The sequence below is a fragment of the Molothrus ater genome, chromosome 7, assembly GCF_012460135.2.
Source record: "Molothrus ater isolate BHLD 08-10-18 breed brown headed cowbird chromosome 7, BPBGC_Mater_1.1, whole genome shotgun sequence".
Taxonomy (NCBI): Eukaryota; Metazoa; Chordata; class Aves; order Passeriformes; family Icteridae; genus Molothrus; species Molothrus ater.
In genome coordinates this window covers 9,180,841-9,202,519 of record NC_050484.2, presented here as the reverse complement: position 1 = coordinate 9,202,519, position 21,679 = coordinate 9,180,841, and the positions used below count along the sequence as shown (strand labels likewise).

The following is a 21,679-nucleotide window of genomic DNA, read 5'->3' as shown; positions in this document are numbered from 1 at the left end:
GCAACATAGTCACAAAAGATATCCACTATTCAACTTTTACCATTTAGTTACTTTAAGGCTTGCTATTCTGGTCACTCTAAACTACAGTTTTACTTTTCTGCTAGAAGGATTAAATCTTTTACATTTCCTTAAAATTATTAGGCCTAGGTGGGTGAGAATGATTGCTGAGAACATAATCATGCTAAGAATTTAGCTTTCAGAGAAATTCTGAATTTTGTCTATACTTCTGCCAAGACCTAATGAGAAGAGGAAACAGACACAGCAATGAGAGAGATCTCTGGTTAACCAGAGCTTTTTAATCTAAGCACCATGTTGAAAAACCATAGTCTTTGTATTGCAAATAAAGGATTTCAGGACCTGTTGACTTCTCTTAGCATTGCCATGATGTCAAAGTCTATACTACCCTGGACATAAATACTAAACACCCAAGTTAAATCTGTGATTCTATAATGCTTTTCTGTTTCCACTTCCTTTGCTAATTTTGATTTCACTCATTTCATGCTGTGTGTGCAACCTGTCATTATGTATCTGTGGTTTCTGTCATTACATATCCTTCTTTAATTAGTGCCTATGGCCATGGTGAGATACATTCCCAGTGCCAGCTTCTGTCTGACTGCCATGTGCATTGACCTTGTTGACCTCACCTACATTTCCTTTCTGGCTCTTAAATGCCAGAACCCTCATAACAGGCTGGAGCCTTGGAAGTACAGGGACATCTGTTTTCACAATTTGAGCTGTCTTGGTTCTGCCCTGCCACCCAAGTTCTCAATCTGGCACATCCAACCTCTCCATGGTCTGCCACTAAATCCTCAAAAGGGCAGCACTTTGAACTGAGATATTATGGAGACACTTTCTTTTATAAGCCTTAGCTAAATATCTTGTTTGAACTGGCCTTTAAAATACTTGCTGGAATATAGCACAACTTAATTGTTACTAAAAACCCCCCAAAACCTGCACAAAGATTTAACTATCCAAGTTCTATGGCTTTTAAGTGACTCAAGAAATCCATTCTTCCTAGTACATAAAAATGAAAATTTCATCGTATCCATGTAGGTAAAAGGCAGGAAAAAATTATTAAAACTAACATGACAAGAAATCACTAACTAAAAGTACTGAAGAATCATTAAAAATTAAAACCTCCATTTTGAAATAAGGAAATGTCTGCAGAATACATTCACTTTCTCTAGTATTTTAGGCTTTGTCCACATACACAGTGAATGTTTCTTCCTCAGTATTTTCCTGAAAATATTTAAAAACGTCATAGTCCAGACAAGCATTTAAAAAATTCTGATAACAAATGCAGATTGTATCACAAATACTCTTGTAAACTCAATAATGAAATGCCTTGTATTTTCCATTAATAAATGCAATGAATTTTGAGGACAGAAACTATTAAAACTCCATATATGCTCTCACTTCCAAGCAAAGTATTTAAAACATTACACATTTTCAATTTTTCTCCAGTCCTCACTGAAAGAATTGTGCATGCATAATAGCCACAACCTAAACTGTGGTTTACGAAATGAAGTCACACAAGCAAAGGAAGCCTGCAGCTTGCTTGTAACACAAGGCAGGTTGTCAAAGGGTACCCAACTTGTGCAGCTCTGCTGAATATCCCTGAAGTTCTGCAGCCATCCAAGTTTTACGGGCTGAGATTGAGGGATTCTGAAACCAAGATGTGGGTAGGAGGAACAGAGGTAAATTTATGAGCAGAATCATTCTGAGCTGTGGCTGTAACCTGCCTGACCTGAGCAGCAATATGAATTTTATTGGAATTACACAAGCACAGGAGCAGACATGCTGCCAGTCCCTTCCAGAGCGATCTCTGACACGAACACACCCTGACACATCAATCCCAGGCTGTTTGGTGAGGTACAAAGTAAATACAGCTGTCACTGTAAAGACAGCATTTTCTTGTGCTACCAGCAATTCTCTCTGGAAATTCTTCATGCAAACCTAGTGGTAGGAATCTGCTATTTACTAAACTCCAAAACATGCTATGAAAACAACAGCCTGTTTTATGATAAAAACCTCAAAATGCAAAACTGTGAGGAAATCTCCAGAAAGAACTTTATTTTCCATTTTTATGATGCTTTAACAAGTTCTTCAACAAGTCCTTATGAAGTGACAGTAATGATTTCGCAAAGCTATTGCAAGACAGGTTGGATATGTCCCTGGTTAATGATGTTACTCTGGAAATCATTTGAGTTATAAATGTCTATACTGTATATATAATTTCACTTATTTTAAAATGTAATGTATGTTAAATAAGACATATAAGCTAAACATGTTAAATAGTCTAACAAGGAATTTGCATGCATGTAAAATTAAATGTATTACTGCAGTGTAATTTTTAATTTTACAAGCAGTGTCTACAAAAAAGAGTGACATCTATTGACAAGTTCCATGTTACTGTAGAGACAGCATCTGTCTGGGCATCTATACTGATCTAATGATCTAAAAAGGCACATTAGTCTTTTACAGTATACATTCTTCAACAAAAACTATACATTTCTACTTTTAGACAGCTTAGATCCTTTATAAACACAGAACAATGTGTTACTAAAATCTGAACAAAAAAGAAGTCACATACTGTAAAGACAATTTTTCCATATTGCAGGAAATTTTCCTATATTACTTTCAGAGGAACGGAAGATTTGGTGAAGGTCAGGTTAAGGCTATGACTGATCACAGCATTCCAAGTCAAATTTGGGGTGGGAGTCTGCTATCATTGTCTGTCCAACCAGTGCATGGATTGCATTTGACTCATCACAGCATCCACCTTGTTTTCAACAGAAACAGATGGCAGAAGGGAAGAAATGAAAAGCAGGGCACAATGAAAGTAAGGTGGTTTTCCAAAAGGAGCAAACTGTCAAAGGTATTAATATTTCCTAACTTTGCCTCTCCAAATTAGCAGCAGTGTTTGGCTGCTATAGGGACAGTGTGCAAGCAGGAGCCCAGGAGAAGGTGACAGTGTGGTTCCCAAGAGCTCAGAGGTGCCACAGTCCTGTAGGAGAATGGAATGGAGGCACAAAATGCCTTGACCAAGACGTGTGCAGTGCTGTGCCAGTGCTGGCAAGGAGCTGTGTTAGAGCATTTCTCACAAGCTGGGGGTTACACACCTCACTGTGCCAGGGCCAGAGCACTCAGTGTTTGGGAGACACCTCACAGGGATGTGTAATGCCACTTAATTCCTGTCAAACCTACGCCTATGATGTTAAAAATAACAAGGGCTTCAGAAAGGACTATTGCTAAAATAACTTTTAAGAAATGCTACAAAGTTGTTACAGAAAATACTGGACTAAGTTTTGAATGAGTCATGACAGTCTGCTGAGGAACTAAAATACATTTTGTTTTCACAACAGCACCTAGATACCATCCTGATTGTTAATCACTCAGGGCACATATTTAGATGGAGAGCAATCATAGCTACATAGGGTATATTGGTGTTTTCTGAGAAAGTAGAAATACCGTATTTTTTTCCTTCAATCATATGTTCTTCAGGAGTGACTCTCCTTCCAATAGCTTGATTTCAACAGAAATTTCCTTTGGCATGTTGGGCTCCCCCAGCCCCCCAGAAGGAAGGTAAGTCTACCTCTTTTTGAGTCATTAAATCTTTGTTTGAAATTTTTCTAATGGCCATGCCACAGCTAAAAATTGATTAGGTTATTTACTCCTTATTTGCAAAAATTTAGGCTGCAATTGTCCTTACCCCTAAAAACTGTTGTGCTAATCTACATCCCATAACTATACTATCTATTACCCTGAACATAGGTAAGGAACTGAAAACTGTCTTCAGATGGTCAGCAAAAATATCTCTTCCTGGAGAGGAATAAAGAATTAAAGATGGTGAAACTCTGTGCCCTTGCTTCAGCAAACAGCAGCAGTGGTGGAACCAATCTGTTCCTGTAGCCATGAATCATTTCAAAATTCAAACTGCTTTTGCTAGGTAAGAGCAAAGAAAGAATTCTGATTCTAGGGAAAGGTCTGAGCTGAGAGTCAGGAGTCTCTTCTGCTTCCTCCACACTTGTCCAGAGTCAAACTCTGACATAAGGTACAGTCTGAACCTGTCCCAGCCTCCATATGCAGAAGGAATGAAATAACGCAGATAAAATGTAACATGGGTCATAAACACAGTCCTCTCACAAAATTTTAACAAGTGCAGATTTATACCACCAGAGGAGACTGAAGATAAAAAATTAAACTATGTAACAATGTAGGACAGACAACAGACTATAGGGGAAAAAAACCCAAACCCCTGAAACTGTACTACATAAAAAAGTTTGACATATGTACATATTTTGCTTCCAAAAGTCAGAGGTGTTAAAAATCAGACAGAAGAACCCTTCCAATATCTGAATGTTATGACATTTAATTATTATTTCTTAAAGGCAGAAATTATTTCATTTTATTGTTAAAGCATTACCAGTGCTGTTTACTCAATGCATAAACATTGGTCTGCTTGCACTAGCATAGCAATCTTATGCAAAAAAGCTTTGGTGTCTCAGTGATTGCATTTAATATTACATCTACTCAACTGCAAAGGCAGCCTGCCCAGAGCTTTCTTAGCTGTCTGCATTCAGAGAATATTTTGGGCCAAATTGAGTAATGCAGATTTAGAAGACTGGAATTTTAGTGCACAAAAAAAATTCTTGAAGCTACAAAACATAGTAAGTGTAATCTTCAGCCAAGTGGTGACCATGTGCTTTCTTCACATTCTTCAGAGAGAAATATCTGGGTTTTAAAATCAGCCTGAATTTATTATTTGGGCATTACTCTGACCACTGCATTTCCCCATCACACCTGAAGGTGATAACCTGACTGGCCCTTTCTTACAGCTGATGAACTTCAAGCAGTGCTTCACTTAAGGATTTCTCTAGCACAAATAAAAATTGGGAAGATTAATATACTTTACACAGGAGCAGGGGGATGTAGATGAGAAAGCCATCACTGAAATATGCAGGAAGAACATGCTTGCTTATTTTATTGTTTCCTGAGGGTTGTTCCTCTCCTCCCTTCCACTCCATCAGTTCATAAATTATGTTTGTGCTTCCTTACACCCATTGAATACCAAACCTCCCACCACCTTCCCTCTTATGAAGATCATGAGTTAGAGGAGCAATAATAGCCACAATCTTAGGCTACAATAGCAACATTTAGAGGTATTTGTCTTATCCCTTTTCTGACAGATCCATTACCAGTTCATTAGCCTTTAGTGGGTAGAGACATTCAGTAAACAAATGAAAGTAACTCCATTTAAGAGCTAGAGAGCTAAATTCAGCTCTCCTGCTCAGCCTGCTAATTACACGGAGTGTTGCGAGTGCACACAGAAACAGAGCCATGCTTTGCTGTGATTTCACAACATCTCATCTTAGAATTCCTGAAGGCCAAGACACACAATTAGCTTCCTTTGTCAGTGGCTACAAAGATATGTAATGGAAAACTAGTCCAGCAGCATTTGTGCTACTCCATCTTGCTGTAGTCCAGAAAATACAGAGATATGTATTCTAAATTCAAAAGATAATTATCTTCCCCTCTCTTCCCTTGTTGAGGTGACAGACTGCTCCAAGTACTACAAAAGCACAGTAGTTGAAAGGCCAATCTTTTCTTAATTTTAAGCTTAAAAACACATGCATGAAGAGTGGCACAGGAAAGCCCAGTGTTGATATGCATGATACAAGTTATTCTGGAATTAAATAGCCCAGTATAAAAGCCACCATATCAGGATACAGCATTACTTATCCTTCTCTACATGCTTTTGTCTACCCTACATTCAGGCTTTACAGAAACCAGGGACCCAATCATCTTCTAATACTTGGACAGTAACCTCCTAAAGATAATTACATTAAATTAATTTAAGTTCATCAACACAATGGGACTTTACCTTGGCTAGAATAGGGGTAAAAATGACCTTTATCTTTTCCACCTAGTGCACAAGTCAGGAGAAACACAATTTCCATAGTAGAAATCCAATGCCAAGCCCTTTTTGCTAATAGTAATATACTTTTTTTTTAAAGTAGTTTTCTTATCAGTACTAAGGTTCTGTGCCACATTGGGGCAGTAAGCAGGATACTTCTCAAAGTTTTAACAAGGATGCAGGTTCACAGCCTGTTTCCCCCTAAGAAGGCATTGAGAGTAAGGTAGTTAAAATCCAGAGCTAATCTAAGCCTGACTCAAAATTAAATAAATAGTAAGAAATTGCAATCACTTTTTGATCTTAAGTGTTTTTACTTGGGGTGAAATTGGCAGCAAAAATGATGATTCAACATGAGGAACCTTAGGTTTTCAGTTCTTTCAGAAGACTGAATAACATCCTTGGTGCAGATGCTGGCTGCACTTTGACAAAGCATGATGTAAATGTCAGAGAGGCACATTTTGGGAAGATATGTTATTGCAAGGTCCTGTTGTAAAGATGCTTTTAAGAAGCTGTTGTCTCTTTTCCTAATTGATCACAGGAAGTGCATCTCTTGGAGAAGCAGTGAGAGCTGGGATCAATGACAGGCTAGTTTAATGCAGCTCTTAACAACAACCTGCAGAGATTAGGAGGCTGTCAGAAAGATAACACCAGAGATTTATAGATTGTTTTCTGAAGCCATTCTCCGCTCTCATGGGTGCTCTGTTATGTTTCTCTGTGCTTGGATATGTAATATGTGCTCCCACATACAGATTACAGATCCAAGCTGTAGTTCTCATTTCTGGAGAAAACAGCCTTGCACCTTTCTGTGCTGCTTGACTCCAAGGCCCTGGGAGAGCAGGAAAACACGTGTCTGGAAGCCAAGGCAGTTAGGTAGCTGGAATGGCTTGGGGAAATCTGAGTTATTGCTGCCGTTTCCTCTGTCACTTGAGTAGGGCATAATGGGCCTCATTCAGCTCCTGTAACACCACTGAATCGATGGGGCAGCATTATCAACAAATGAGCCCCCTGGGTGCTGAGTCTGGGCTCAGGTGCTGCGGTGTTTGGGTTTGAAGGTCCAGCTCCTAAAAGACACTTGAGTCCTCAGGGAAGGGCTCCACTCCATCAGGGCAAGGAGAGTGTCTCTTTTCTCACATCCATAGCCTGGGAAGAAGTCAGACTGAAGTGCATCAAGCAGAAGGGGAAATAAAAGGTGCTTGGGTAACACAAGAAGGGAGCAGCACTATTGATTTTGATGGAATTAGGCTGCCCTGAACTAGCTGAGGATATGCTCCCCTTCCCACTGACAGAAGAGAGCAATGGCAGCATTGCTCTGGCCTTTCCCAGCCCCTTTGACTTCTATATAGCAGCCTTTCAGAGACCTTTATATATTTATGGGATTTGCCTATTGCAGCTTTAAAGACATGGCATGTTTTACCTAATTTGAGCAAGACAGGACTATTTGTTGTAATTATTCTTGAAGATCATTTCACTTATCAGTAGCCAGAAGAGTGGAAAGTAAAAATGAATTACTTGAACAGTCACTATTTGAACAAAGGGCACGATGGTGCAGGCAGAGGAGAAATTCTGGATGTGCAGGGAAAGGTTACTCCCTCAACAGCATATAAATCATAAAGATAAAACCAGTTAACCACTCCTTTATGGAATATTAGGAAGATTTTCCTATGACTTTTGGTTTGTTTTATCATTGTAAATCAGGAGTAGAGAGACCTTAAAGACAGAACTATAATGTATTGGGCAGTCTCAGCCCGCAGATTAATCTACACTTTTCCAGCTCCTCAGAGGACCTGCCATCATTTTCATAAATAGATGACAAGGACAAAGATGGACAAAGCTAATTAATTTTGTTTCTCATGAGCTGAGCGCAGTGCACAAGGTGATGACTTAAAACCTCAGGAGCTAAAGATATATAGCAGCTAAAGTAGGCTGATGTGATTTCTTAAAAACCTGAGGAAATGCCACCAACTTCTACATGAAATTTAGATTCTCTTTCAATTAGACAGTACAGAAAAATATACTTGAGCATTATTTTTCTTTTTTATAAAAATTTAAATCAGAAGTGTAAAGCTAAGTTGGGGCACCAAACCAAAGTGCATCTTTAGTGAAACTAGCACTGAAAAGCAACTGGAAGAAAGAGGTCAGTAATACTCCTAACTTACAGTAAATAAAGAATCTCATTATGGACTAAATGCACAAGACAGTTGTTTCCTCGTCCTGACAATTGGGTTCATTTTAAGGCATGCACCTTTACAGGCGGCATTTTGACCTGTGACATTAACACTACAAAGTACTGAAGGATCTAGATCCATGAAGCTAGCTATAGCTTAAAATACAAATTGTGTGTACCATAATGCACTTTAGAGAAAATTTAGTGGTTGCTGGGAAGATGAAGGTCATCCCTCCAGCATCCTCCAGCTCCAAGGGCTGAGCTGTTAGCACCCAATATGGAATATCCCTTTGGTCAGCTGTCCCAGATGTGTGTGTATCCCCACACCACTTCTTGTGCAGCCTCCTCTGTGGCCAGAGGGGGGGAAAGCAGGAAAGGCTTTGACTCTGCAAACCTTGCACAGCAATAACCAAAACATCCCTGTGTTACCCACTCTATTCCCTGCACAAATCCAAATCACAGCCCCATGGCAGCTACTGCAGAGAAAAGGAGCTCAGACCAAAACCAGCATGGTGTACAACCACACAAAGATGTCCAAACGCAGAAATGTCTAACAGATATTCAATACAAGTCCTTCACAGCTTGGGCACTAGCTGAAAACAACCAGGAGATGAGATGCTACAATAGCAGATATAAAACTAAGAGTACAAATGCATTAGGTAACATCAAACATTGGGCAGATGCCCACTTCTTTCAGTCTGGTAAGAGGATGGAATAGAATATGGAACAAAGCAATTACAAAGAAACCCTAAACACCCAACCAAACAAAACCAGCAAAACAAAAACCCAAAGCCAAACAAAAAAACACAACCAAAAAAAAATAACTAAGCCTGTTTCCTGGGCATAAAGAGTTGCATTTAAAAAGATGGGAGTACTCAGTTTAGCTGAATATGAACCATTAGGTCTTTGATAAAATCCATAAGGCAGACAGATCTGGAACAGGTGGGTTTTTTTCTCTCAGCCTTACTGAAAGTAAAGACCAGGAAAGACTTCTCTAAAGCAGCTGGAGAAATGCAGTGAAGAAAGTCTATATCTGCACCATATTCATATGAATTTTGTGTGAAAGAATTCTCCAAGGCTAGATAAAAAAGGAATTGTGATTGTGAGAGCATCTGCCCAGGAAGAGGCCCTTCAGAACTGAATTCAAGCAGCAAGAAATACTGCGTTTGAAATTTAAGTGGGGAATTTCAATATTAAATACAATTTTAGTTGAAGACTATAAGACTGTTATAAATGTTACAGAGGATGGAGAATGCATGAGATCAAATCATCCACAAGAAGTTCAAAGACTGCTTTTTACAGTGAATTTGAATTAACAACAATAGTGAGGGGTTGTTCAGGCTCCTTGCATGCAATAAAAGAAATATTTCGACCTGCATAAACTGAAGGAGTTCATGTTAATTCCACATGACTTACAGAAGTAAAAAGACCAAAGAAAGATATACTTCTAATGCATTCATTTATTCAAACCTCTTCCCAAGTGAATACTATCAACCAGAAGCTTGATCACACCCATCAAGCAGGTTTCCCCTGGCCTGTGAGGTCTGTCAGTGATGACTCTCCCTCCCCCACTGTTCATAGCCCAGTGTAAGAGTACTTCTGTGAAAGTACCCCTCCCACCAAAGCAGGCTGCAGAGGCAGGCCTATATTCCATCACAACATGAAAACAGAAAGCCACTGTTGTTTTCCTTTAAGTTTGTGTGACTCAGCTGGGCTGTTTGGAGTAAGAAGTGCTTATAACAGGCAGCTCAGGTGCCACTGCAGAACAAGAAATATATTTGGCCATTTGATGGCAGTGTTAAATTGTGCATTGCAGCATCTTTCTTAGGTTCAGGTTTTGGTGTTAGGACCATACCCATCTCCTGCACCTCTCCTTCTAGGGCTTTGGATTCATAGCTCAAACTGCCTTTTTTAATATATAGATGTCATGAAAGAAAAAACCCTAAAGGCAAAAAACCTGTGAAGATTAGGCACAGTGTGGATTAATTTATCTGCAAGAATGTGTTAGAAATATTGCTACCTAGTATTTGAAGATCTCTTGATGTTTTGGATGACTTGAAGTCCCTACTACAACATTCTGGATCATTCTATCAAATAAAAAAACAACACCAAAGTAATTTGTAGTCAGGGAAGTCCTTATAAGAAATCCTAGCAATATAAAAGGAAGCTTTTTTTCTCCACATCTCCAACATTACACATATCAACCTGTAGGGATAAGTCTAGAAAGACAAGGAAGATTTGCATTTCACTCTTGTACAGCTCCAAGATACCAACATCCAGGACTCAGGACCAGTTGCTATCCTGAACACATCATGGCACATGAAATATCATTCATTCCCTTCTAGACAGTCTCTAACTACATTTACAGCTCTAACTCCTGTCAGCACATCATTCACTCGAGGCCATTATTAAATTGCATGTTCCAATTTTTGTTTGGTTGGTTTACATACAGCCTACAACATCTAAGAGAGAAGTTATCACATTCACTTTGATCTCACTCTGCATGAGAGCTTTTCCCAGCATGCAGGTGAATGCAGAAGGGACAAGTTTTTCCCATGCTTTTCTTCAGTCATAACTGATCCAAGCAACAAAAATTATCCTACAAACATCCTGAAGGTTAGAGGGGACTCACTTGGTGAAACTTCCTCCAACATTCTCACTTGTCTTTAGTTAAGTGGCATTAAATCCATTGGTTCTTATCTACAGAAACCAGGAATAGCAAACACAGGCCTCTCTGACTTTTCAGTCTGGACAATGAATGCAATGAACAAGAGCCAAAGAATGCAAAGGTATCTCTGAAGCACACAGTTTTGAATTGACTGATTTCTGTCTGGGGCTGGTTGACCTTGGCTGGCTGCCAGACCCCCCTCCAGCCTATCTCTCACTCCTCCTTCCCCAGGAACAACAGGATTAACAAAAGCTCATGAGAATAACAGTGAGTTTGGCTATTAGCTACCATCAGGGGTAAACACATTCAATTTAAAGAAAATTAGTTTCACTTATTGACAATTAAGATAGAGTTGGACAGTAGAAAAACGAAGCAGAAGATATACAACACTTCCCCCCATTCCTGTCTTTCCAAGCTCCATTCCACTCCCTCATTTCCATCTCCTCTCCCTCCCCAAGTGGTGCAGTGGTTTGGGATGAGGATAAGAACACAGCAGTACCTCTCTGCAGCCGCTTGCCCTTCATTTTCTCTTGCTTTGGTTGGGCTTCTCTCTGTGGGACACAGCTCCCTGGTGCATTACAGAGCCCTCCACAGCCTGTGAGGAAAGAAAAGAAAGGGAGGAAACCTATATTACAGATTCTTCTCAAGCCTTAGTCATCACACTACTTTTTAAAATGATTATTATTTTAATTTTTTTAGCATCCCCCCCCACATTAGAGCTCAAGGCTTTTTACCCCATTTTAAACAGGTCCCAGCACCCCCTCACAACCAGATTTCTACCCCAGAGACCCACCAGAGATGCAGCACAGGCACCAGCCAGAGCTGAGGCTCCAAAAACTACTGTGTGCCCAGAAACCTCTGAAATAACCCAGGCCAGGGTTAGCAGTGATTGCACTCACCTGCTGATAATTAGAGCCCTCATTAAAGGACAGCTACAAAGCACAGGTGGTGTGATTTTTTCATTTTAAACTCTCTTTGAAGGAGGAAAAGACCTGAAAGGTCCTAGTTCAGCTATCCCTGGCTGCACAATGCTAATTTGTTAGTGAGGAGAAGGTGGCTTTCTAACTCAGTGTACCTAATGTTCTTTATTGTCTTAAGCAACAGTTCATTGTCTACTAACATGAAACATGGGAAGGAGCAGTATAATAATCAGTTTTCTCATTTTGAGTTTTTGCTGAAATAAACCTCTGAATCTATCATGTTTCTGAATATCACTTGAGTATTTGTTGCTTCCTGCTGTCCACCTTAAGTGACCTACAAAATCCAGCTGGAATCTTTCTAGTTGATAAGCTGCCTTCAGTTTTAGAGCTTCCTCTTTTTCCTGGAGCATCAAATATAACCAGACAGGACACTGACCTCAAGCAGTTGTGATGAACATGGGAAAACACTGCAATCATATTAGCAGCCCCTAAATTATTCAGAACACCTTCTGGTAAAATGGTGCTGCAGGACAAGGAAGGCACAGAACAATTCCCAGCAGATTAGAATTTTTTCCCTGTTGCTGTCTGTAATTATTTCTATCGGATCAGTTATTTGCTATGCAAGCTTACCTTCAAAAGCATGTTTGTTTAAAAGAGAAAGAGGAAGAAATCCTTTGTAGGGCCTGCACATGATTAAATGGCTCTAACAAAGCATAATGAATAATAATGACAAAGACCTGTCAATTGGAATTTTAAGCGTTTTGGCTCATGAATTGGAAGAGCCAATGATATCAAGATGACTGCATGTAGCAAATAAGTGGGTATTTGCCAGTGAATATTACAGATTAGTGTTCCTAGTTTGCATATTTCTGCAAATAACATTTCTCCTGTCATTTTACTGTAATCACAGTACAGGGGAAAACAGTATGGAACTATTGCCTTCATCAATATATTCTTATATTTGAGAGCAGATCTCTGAGAGCTTGTACAACCCAAGAGAATGATTGGGGTTTCTTGGCTTATCTTTTTTAAAAGGGACCTTGGTCAAAAGTAGCCAGACAGACGTACAGTGAGTCCCAGCACTGCTACAAGAAGGGTGACTCAGGGAAGGGCTATCTGGGTTTCTTTGAGTGATGGATGGTGATTTTTGTCATGTTCTGTTCTCAAAGCTCTATGCAGGAAGGCAAATATTTGCATAAAAGTGCACAGAATAAAACACTTTTTAATTTCCCCATTGTATTATTATCAGTTATCTCATAGCCAGGATTTGATATAAGATGTGCGTTAAGATAATGACTTCTTTAAACTACTCCATGGTAAACACTGCTTTCTGGAAAAATCTTTTTGCATGAAAACTTTGTTTCCTTCCAGAAAGGAAGGAACTGGGGGGAACTGATTTTTTTTTTAATCTCTATTTTATTTTTCTATATGCAGTTGCCTTAGGTAATACAGCCCTCCTAAATATGTGGTTTAATTTTTCTCATTTCATTGACAGAGAAAGGGCAATATAGGTGAAATGAATTTGAGAAGGAGCTTTCCAAGGTGTGCTTCTACCTTTCATCACTATCACCTTCAAAATTAAACAAAATATGAAGTTATACAAATATTTAGATATTCTACTATAGCAGTCAGGAGCTGAGGAAAGGACAATAAATGTCATAAAACCTTAGTTTTCCATCCAGTTTTCCTTGACAAATCCTTTTCTTTCATACAGCCTCTGTTGAGGAAGGCCCATGGAGAGGAATGGCCAGGCATCTATCACTTTATCACTCTGACAACATTCGTTAACAATGTCACCTTTCCTTTAAACCCAGAGTTTGCTCTAAGAAATCTATTTTTTTAACAATATACTGTGTGGCCAAGGCAATTTTTAACATCTATTACTCTTGTGTATTGTGTTTGAAATTGATAGTGCTGAATGTGTTACATTTCTACTATCAGATACTCATTGTGGGAGATAGAAATGCTGTGAAGGCCACTAACATCTCATTGAAGAGGAAGAACAGAAATCTGATGGCTTTCCATTGAGGGACAGCTGCTCAAAGGGAGGTTAAGTAAGCACAATATGTTGGATACAGCTTTTTCCCCACTGGAGAAATATGTACCAAAGCACTTCAGAGCTCTCCATCAGATCAGTGTTCTGGTGTCAGTGCTGTAAACAATTTCAATAGGATGCTGGCTGGGAGAAGTGGAGAGAAAACAGAAAAGAAAAGGAGAAAAACAAAAGGTGTGGGTGTTTTAAGGAAAGTGACTTTTTTTTTTCACAATAATGAACAAGCATACATATTCCTTTTGAATACAAATATTTAGCTCTGTATAGACAGATTTCCATTAATAACAAAGAGCAGTGAAGCAACTGAATAGGTGCCAAGATTCTGCCCTGTATTTTAATAAATTGGAGCAAATTCCCTGAATTTAAGCAATAATCCTGTACTGACTTAGTTTATTTTCTGGTGTGGAAAATCAGCCCTACTTCAGCATGTACATCAGTTGTCACAGGAGCCAAATCTATCAGACAGTCAAGGTGGATCTGCCTAGATCTCCAGCTGAAAGTGAGCTGCCCAGAGCAGCCTGAAGTCATTGCCTCCACAGCCTGGTGTCATTAACAAAGAACTAGGGCTCCTCGCTCTGTAATCAGGGCACACTTGGCTGCCTGAGGACACACTGTCCTCCTGTGACTCCCTCATCTCCTGCCCCAGCCCAAAGCCTTTGGCAGGACCCCCTGTGCTGAACTGCTCTGCACAGAAATAGCCATCTCCCGTTCTCCCAGTCATTCCCTTTTCACAGGGAAAACCTGCAGACTGAGAACTAACCAAGTGGGAGCACCCTTCACACAGCTTGATTAATGTTTCTACAGGCTTCTTAGGAGATAAGTACTATTTTATTAAATTCTCTCTCTACTAATATCAGAAGATTTTCTAAGTTAAGCACTGGTCTATGCAGCTGAGTATATTTTCTACACACCTCCGAATTTTCTTCTTTTCCAAAATTTTTTTTTCGATTCTTACGCTTTTTTTAATGGGAATTTTTTTTAAGACAGAAAAAGGGAGGGAAAAAAAGACTAAACCTCTTGAAATATCACCTTAAATACCAGTTTAACTCCATATTCTACCTTTGGGTTTCAGGTCCCTCAGTATATAATGAGGTACCACTATGTTATATATCATGCAAACCTATGAGACAGGAAAAATAAAAATAGTACTCGAGTGTTGATTTTCATTTTCTCTTATCAACAGCTTTGTTCCAAGGTAAAAGTAAATGCCTTCTGAAATCTTGCTACTTGATTCTCTCTTCCATTTGTGTTTCTAAGATATAAATAAAGCAACTGAAAATAGATCTGAAATACATACACACACTGAGAATGAGTGGTGATGAGCATCCTGTGGTACAAAGTGAAATCTTGTTTCTTCTGAGTTGATAGGGTGTCACAGACTTCCCCTGGATCACAGAGTGCAATGGATCTTTTCTTAAGACAGCTCTGACAGCTTCATGTAACTGAACTAATTCCAAGTGATGTTGATTTAATTCATTGAGATGAGAGTCTGATAACTGCCTTCAGTCTCCTGTAGAAAACAACGTGCATTCCTGCTGCTCTACACAAATGCTAACAACAACATGTTGGAACACAAGCTCAACAAATCATTTCAGCATTTACTTTAGCCTGCCCCACTGCAGCAAAACACTTAAGCACATGCCTAAAGGTATAGACATGCTCAAGTGCCTTTCTGATTAATGATGAACTGGAGCCCAAGTGTCTAATTTCAAGGCTAACATTGTGTCTTATTGCTAGATTGGAAGAATTACTCATTCTGGAAGTATCCAGGGAGATTAACATCACATTTTACTTCCCTTTCTCCATGAATGCTGCTGGTACACAGTGCATGAGCTGAGCCCATGGGCTGGAGGAGCTCTGAAATATTGACACACAATCAGACTTGCCAGCGAGTGATGCCCTGAGTTCTTCAACAAGCAATCAGGATGACCCCCCCCCCCCAAAATGAAGTTTTACAAACTGTTACTTCGTCATTTGAATTAATGAATCCCGAAAATCAGTTTTCAGGAAATGGTGGGGAGGAAATTGTTAAAGTGCTTTAACATCCTGTCAAAATGTCACCTATATGCAAGAACAGCACGTGTTCATTTTAAAAAGAGAGAAATGCAGAAAAACACATGACAATCAGATCTGAGCTGAGGAAAAAACCCAACCAAACAACCCACCCAGGGAAAAAACCAAAAACCAACCAACAAACCAAATAAAAAAACAAATCCCAAAATGACAAGGGAATAAAATGAAGGATAAGAGCATTGTCTTTACTGTAAACCCTCATTTCAGTCTCCAGACAGTGAAAACAGCAAGGTCAATGTCTCAGTTTAAAGAATGCAGCCCCCCCATTGCCAAGGTACCAGAGACAATGTCAGACTTAATTGACAGATTACTGTCTAATCAATGATTTCTCTGATTAGTGACCCACTGACAATACAACCGAATCAATGTGTTTATTCCAGGCATTGGACCTGATGCTCTAAAAGAGTGAAAACCAGGAAAAAATTACAACATTAAGTAACCTGAATCCCCTGCATACCAATTACACCTGTCATTCAGCTTGCTTATTTACAGGGTTTGAAAGGTTTAGTTGACAACAGAAGGGCTAATAAACAGAATCCAAGTCATGTTTAATTATATCGGTTTTATTATCTTAATTAATCAGTCCACTGCTCTGCACTCTAATATCATAATGTTGTCTTTTTTTATAACAGGCTACAAAAGATTTCTTTATTTCTCTTTACTTATTTTTTGGCCCACATCTATTGTGGCATTCTTTTTGTTGAATTCACACTCACAGACATTAGGCCAGTGTATTAAATCTTTGAAGACTGCTGTTTAGCTGGAGAACAAAAACACCCTGAAAGCTGAATGGAATACCAAAAAGAGAGTCTGTACTCTAATTAATTTTAGATGAAAAGAGAAAATTAGAAAAGACAATAAGGGATTAAAAGCCCAGAGGTATCTGGACAGGAACTTGGAAAAGACAGTGTAACTGTGCTACTGATGATAAAAGTCCATATACCAGTGCTTGATTACAACCAGAGATTATATGAAAAAAAAAAAAAATTATGACTTAATCTATGCCAAGAGTAGATAGATAATGCAATATCCTCCTGATAGCTGAGATGAATGTGCAAGGGAGAAACTGGATAATACTGATTTCAATTTTAATTCACGTTTCAAATGCAAACTGTTTTAATTATGTCTAATTGAAATGATTTATTGCCTTAAGTAGTGAGGAAAAAGACCTGAACAGAAATTCAACTTCTTAATCTTCGTGCCACACGTTGTTCCTGTTCTCCATTTGTTTGTTGTGTTGAATGAGAAATGGGAGACATGTCTGTTTCATGCCTTTGCATTTTTAGCTTTTTGAGCTGAGTTGAATCATGATGTAAAGAGAAGATATAGTTTCCATAGGGGAGACCCAATGATGTGAAAAGGTGAACCATTTAAAGATTCACTGACAGCTTTCTTTAAAATAAACACAGCTGAAGTTCCAAAGCTAGCGTAGGTATGAAGGCTGAAAATACCTCAAAAAAAAGATCAAAATATATTCTGTAAATAAAGTTTCCTTTTTTTAACTGATAAAACTTCATTTTGGAGTGGATTATTTTTGTGGCTGAAGGGAAGTTCTGTTGCCACCAACCAAGGATTCTTCTTATATTTCATAATTTCATCCCTGAAGACGGGACTGATGGATCCACCATCGCAGAGCAGTGAACTGGCTACAGACCTGCCCCAGTTACCAGTGTCTTCTCATTTCTCTGGGCAAACAAAACTCTGCATTTTTGTGACAACCTCAATGGGCAGATAGAGTTGGATACTGTGGGTAAGGCAGCCTCTGGGTCAGTGGCTCGGGCTGGCTGAGATGATGGCTACAGCACGAAGACAGGCAAACAAAATCCCTGTTTCCCCTTGCCCTGGAGGAGTCTTTGTGCAATTGTGCAGTTGCAGAGCTTTTGGGGAATGCAGAAATTCTTCCAGAGTACTCAGTATTCTGAAGTCACAGAAGGAACCTCTGGAGGTCAACTGGGCCAACCATCAGCTCAAAGCTGGGCCTCATAAGATTACTGCTGTGAGTGGCAAATAATCAGTTTACTGAACAGCTCTCTCAGCCTCTGGCTGCCCATTGCAGCAGCATCAAGGCTTTGTGTCTAAGCCAAGCGGTGCTGCAGCTCCAAAAGAGCATTCCCAGCTCTCCAAAGGCAAGCACATCTGCCCTCCCCTAACATATCCTGGCTGGCTTGAGGAAGGTGACAGCCAGGCCTCCAGGGCTTGGAGGGATTTTTTCCTGGTCTTCAAAGGGAAAAGTTGGCTAAATATATTGAGAATTTAACTTTATTCTATTTGCCTCTGTGCTGTATATCTGCCTATAAAGCAAAAAATATGGATTATTTCTGTGAAAATATCCATTGACTTTACTTTAGTATTGATAAATTTGCTGATTGAAGTGTGCTTCAGGAGAGGTACTAAAAATATATTAATCTCCATTGAAATATGTAGCTTTTCTGAGCTTTTTTAATTTTCCTTAAGAGGCATAATTCCGTGTTCAATTGATTCTAAAAAATCTAAAGAGGAATTATTTTCTAGTACAATCTGTAAGACTTTTTAAAGGAACGGAGGTGAAAAAGCAGTTGTGGTAGTTTTTGTACATGGTACACAACTGACCTGAGGGAAAGCAGCCTGCCAGGAACCTCTCATGAGGACTAACTATCCATAGAAATTCCCATGTTTGAGTTGATGCTTGCAGACAAGCAAAGGCTGATGTCAAAGTTCTGAAGGCCAAATTAAGACAAAGTTTTTCTTGGTTTCTTTGAAGAGCAAAGCATTTTGGACTATCTTTCAGTTCCTGTAACTCAAGTCTCCTTGACAGCCCATTATTTGTTTAGTCATTATGTTCTCTTGATTCCTTCTGACAAAGTTATCAAACACCCCACTGGGACCACAGCCAAAAAAGCATTCACCTTTATACAAAGGGCCAAATCCTGATAAAGAACACACAGCTGGAGTAAAAGCACTGTTTGGTCAGAAAATAGAGCTAAATGGAGATTTCTGCTGCACCTTGTCACTGCTGGTGCAAATCCAAGCTGTGGGAACTACAGGATACAGGGAGAAATAAAATATACAGCTCAGCAGTGCAGGTTTCTCCCCACACTGACACTCTGGCACAAATAGCCACAGTAGAGCTTAGATTCATTATACAGAGGTGTACTTTTATTTTCCTTTTATTGGCTCTCTATTGTCTATTCCTCCATCCATAAGGAAGGTGGTGTTTCATTTTTATCTTGTTCACAGCTGCAATGGGAACAATTAATCCTTGTTCAACAGCAGATGCAGTATAGTCAGTCATAGCACCTTTTTTTCATGCTTTCAACTTGTTACTTTTTGATACGCTTATTGCTTTTAATTTTATTGTAATTGTGGCTGAATTTTTCACAGTTTTTTATTTTAATGATCTAGGGTATTTTTCTTTTTTGTACGTCCAGAGTGCTGAGTTCCCAGCCACCCTTCATTCTGCGCTATATTCAGAGCTGATGTATCAAAATAGATATCACCAGTGTGCATTCTCTTATCAATCTCTGAAGAACTCAGAGTGACTCCTGGAGACAAATGTGGTGACCTTTTCTATCCATCCCACAGCTAGCATTAATGATTATAAGTGCCATGCTGTTCCACTGGTGTCAACAATGGGTACATGAATGCATTAAGTACTACCCTAAACACAGCATAACTTGTGCAGTGACTCCATCTTATTTTAGGCAGAAAGAAATCTTCTGCAGTCTCGTCCCACGGCCACAGGAGCTGATGGGTCTGGCTAGCTGCTCCCGGAGTGACCAGTGGAGACCACGAATCCTGCCACTCCTAGGTCCTCTGCGAGAACCCCTGGGTGGTGGCTCCGTCTACGGCATGGTGACGCAGGCGAGAGCAGGACTGCAAAGCACTGAGGCGAAGGAAGGAAGGAGTGGACACACATATGGATGCCTAAGCACTTTAATGACCCAGATGGGGCCAGTAACGGCATCAGGGAAAACTGTTAGGGAGGCACTGATAAAGGGGAAGGGTGTAATGGGAGGAGCCACGAGGGACCAATGAGCGAAGCCCGGCGGGGAGCCAGGGACACAACTGAGCCAATAGGAATGACCCAGGGAAGGGAAAAGGCTCAGGGGACAAATCATCTTAGGTAAGGGAAGATTGACACAGAAATTTCTAGAAATGAAAGGGGATTGGTTACAATGATGGACAGGTAACGGGTGGAAGGAACGAACCATTATGAGGGAGAACATGGGGGGAACCGAGGGTCAAACCAAATTCTTAACTTATAAAAAATAACCAGCTTTACAATAAACCCATACAGGACACACAATGCTACAATCTTCTTCTTTGCTGCAGCATACTTGTACTTAATCTTGCAGTCCAGTCATTCCATAGCCAGTCTATAACTGGTTTATTTATCTATATGCATCTATAATTGCGTATATATGTTTCTACATACATGCAAACATACATCTCACAGACCAAGGAGCAACTGAACATGGTGAGTCCCTCAAGAGGCAACTGCTGAGAGTGAAGGAGGTGAGAGAAGAAAGAAAATGAATTTATTTAATTTTACTGGAACATTTGGATTCTCATTTTACAAGATCTTATTAATAACATGGAAACATTTCCTATTAATCACACTAAAATGATAGTTTTGGTCAGTGCAACTTCTAAGCTTTCCACCACTGATACAGAACTCTAAACCTGTCTATTCCCTTTTCACAGGGTAAAATTCCTCTGCTGTGTGTTTTAAGAAATATGATTCACCTTGTAAAAGGCAACAATCTGTCAGCTCCGGGTTCAGGTACCTCCTTATCTCCACTGCTAGTGATTTTCTCCAAGTACAGGAGTGCAGGCAGATAAGGAGTGGTGTCAGTGTAGTGCAAACACACCATCATCTTCTGCTGAGACAGACAAACTAGGAACACGTGCTCTTTTAACCTGAAGCCAGCACTACATTGGCCATTAGGAAGATGGGCTTTTAAATTGCAGGATGGCTGTTGGTTCCTGATTACTTTGTGAACAAGACTATTTAATGGACTCTAATTTCCTGTAACTAATTCATTCTTTGCGCTCTGGAAGTAATTTTGGAACAATGTAACAGGTGATGATAATAATTATCACTCTCTATAAAATCAAAATCTCTAAATCAAGATATATATTTTTCTCTTTTTGTCTTTCCTGACACTTAATCCCTAAAGTGCTTTACAAAATAACATAGCACAGTTACAGAAATAAAATAGCAGGAGATGGAGACAAATTGAAATGAAAAATAAATAATTGATGAAATGTGTGTTTTTCTTCCTGTGCACTGGAACAGACTGCCCAGGGAAGTGGTGGAGTCACCATCCCTGAAGGTATTTAAAAGATGTGTAGATGTGGCCCTTAGGGACAGGTTTAGTGGTGGGCTTGGCAGTAAACACTTGGACTCAATAATCATGGAGGTCTCTTCTAGCCCAAATAAATTCTCTGATTCCATGTTCCAAGGTGCTGTCGAATACTGCAGCTCTGCTAATGAAGTTGCCTTGTCCATGTTTAAGACAAAGGGGGTGCACTGCAATTCAGAGCACAAGCATTCACTGCTGTTTTGACAGCTTTTGCTTCTTTGCACATCAGGTGGGGTTCCCCATTGTGAGGAACAACAGAACCGAGATGTGGGTGTTGTAGCTAAAGGAAAATGCAGCCCACAGGGCTTTGTACAGCCAGCACACAGAGCAGCCAGGAAGGCCACCCCTCTTTACCTGCATCACCATAAAACTGTGCGTGTCGCACAGTGCAGGTCCATATACAAAGCTTTTCCTGCACCTGCAACTTGGTATTTGCATCTGATGCAGAAACCTTGCCTTGCATCCAATAAATTCCTGCTCCTTTGCAGCTGTTTGTCAGCTGAACCCTGGTGGGAATCTGTGGAGAGGTGAAATGATAA

General features: G+C 39.7%; 1 long non-coding RNA gene across 1 annotated transcript in view; it reads left to right on the top strand.

Annotated features, from left to right (window-relative positions):
• Nucleotides 1-3,497: 3,497 nt before the first annotated feature.
• LOC118688934 (uncharacterized) overlaps nucleotides 3,498-21,679 on the top strand; it is a 114,224-nt gene continuing 96,042 nt past the window's right edge. The window contains exon 1 of the long non-coding RNA XR_004980538.2: nucleotides 3,498-3,585. This is a non-coding gene — a long non-coding RNA (uncharacterized LOC118688934). The remainder of the gene's footprint in view (nucleotides 3,586-21,679) is intronic.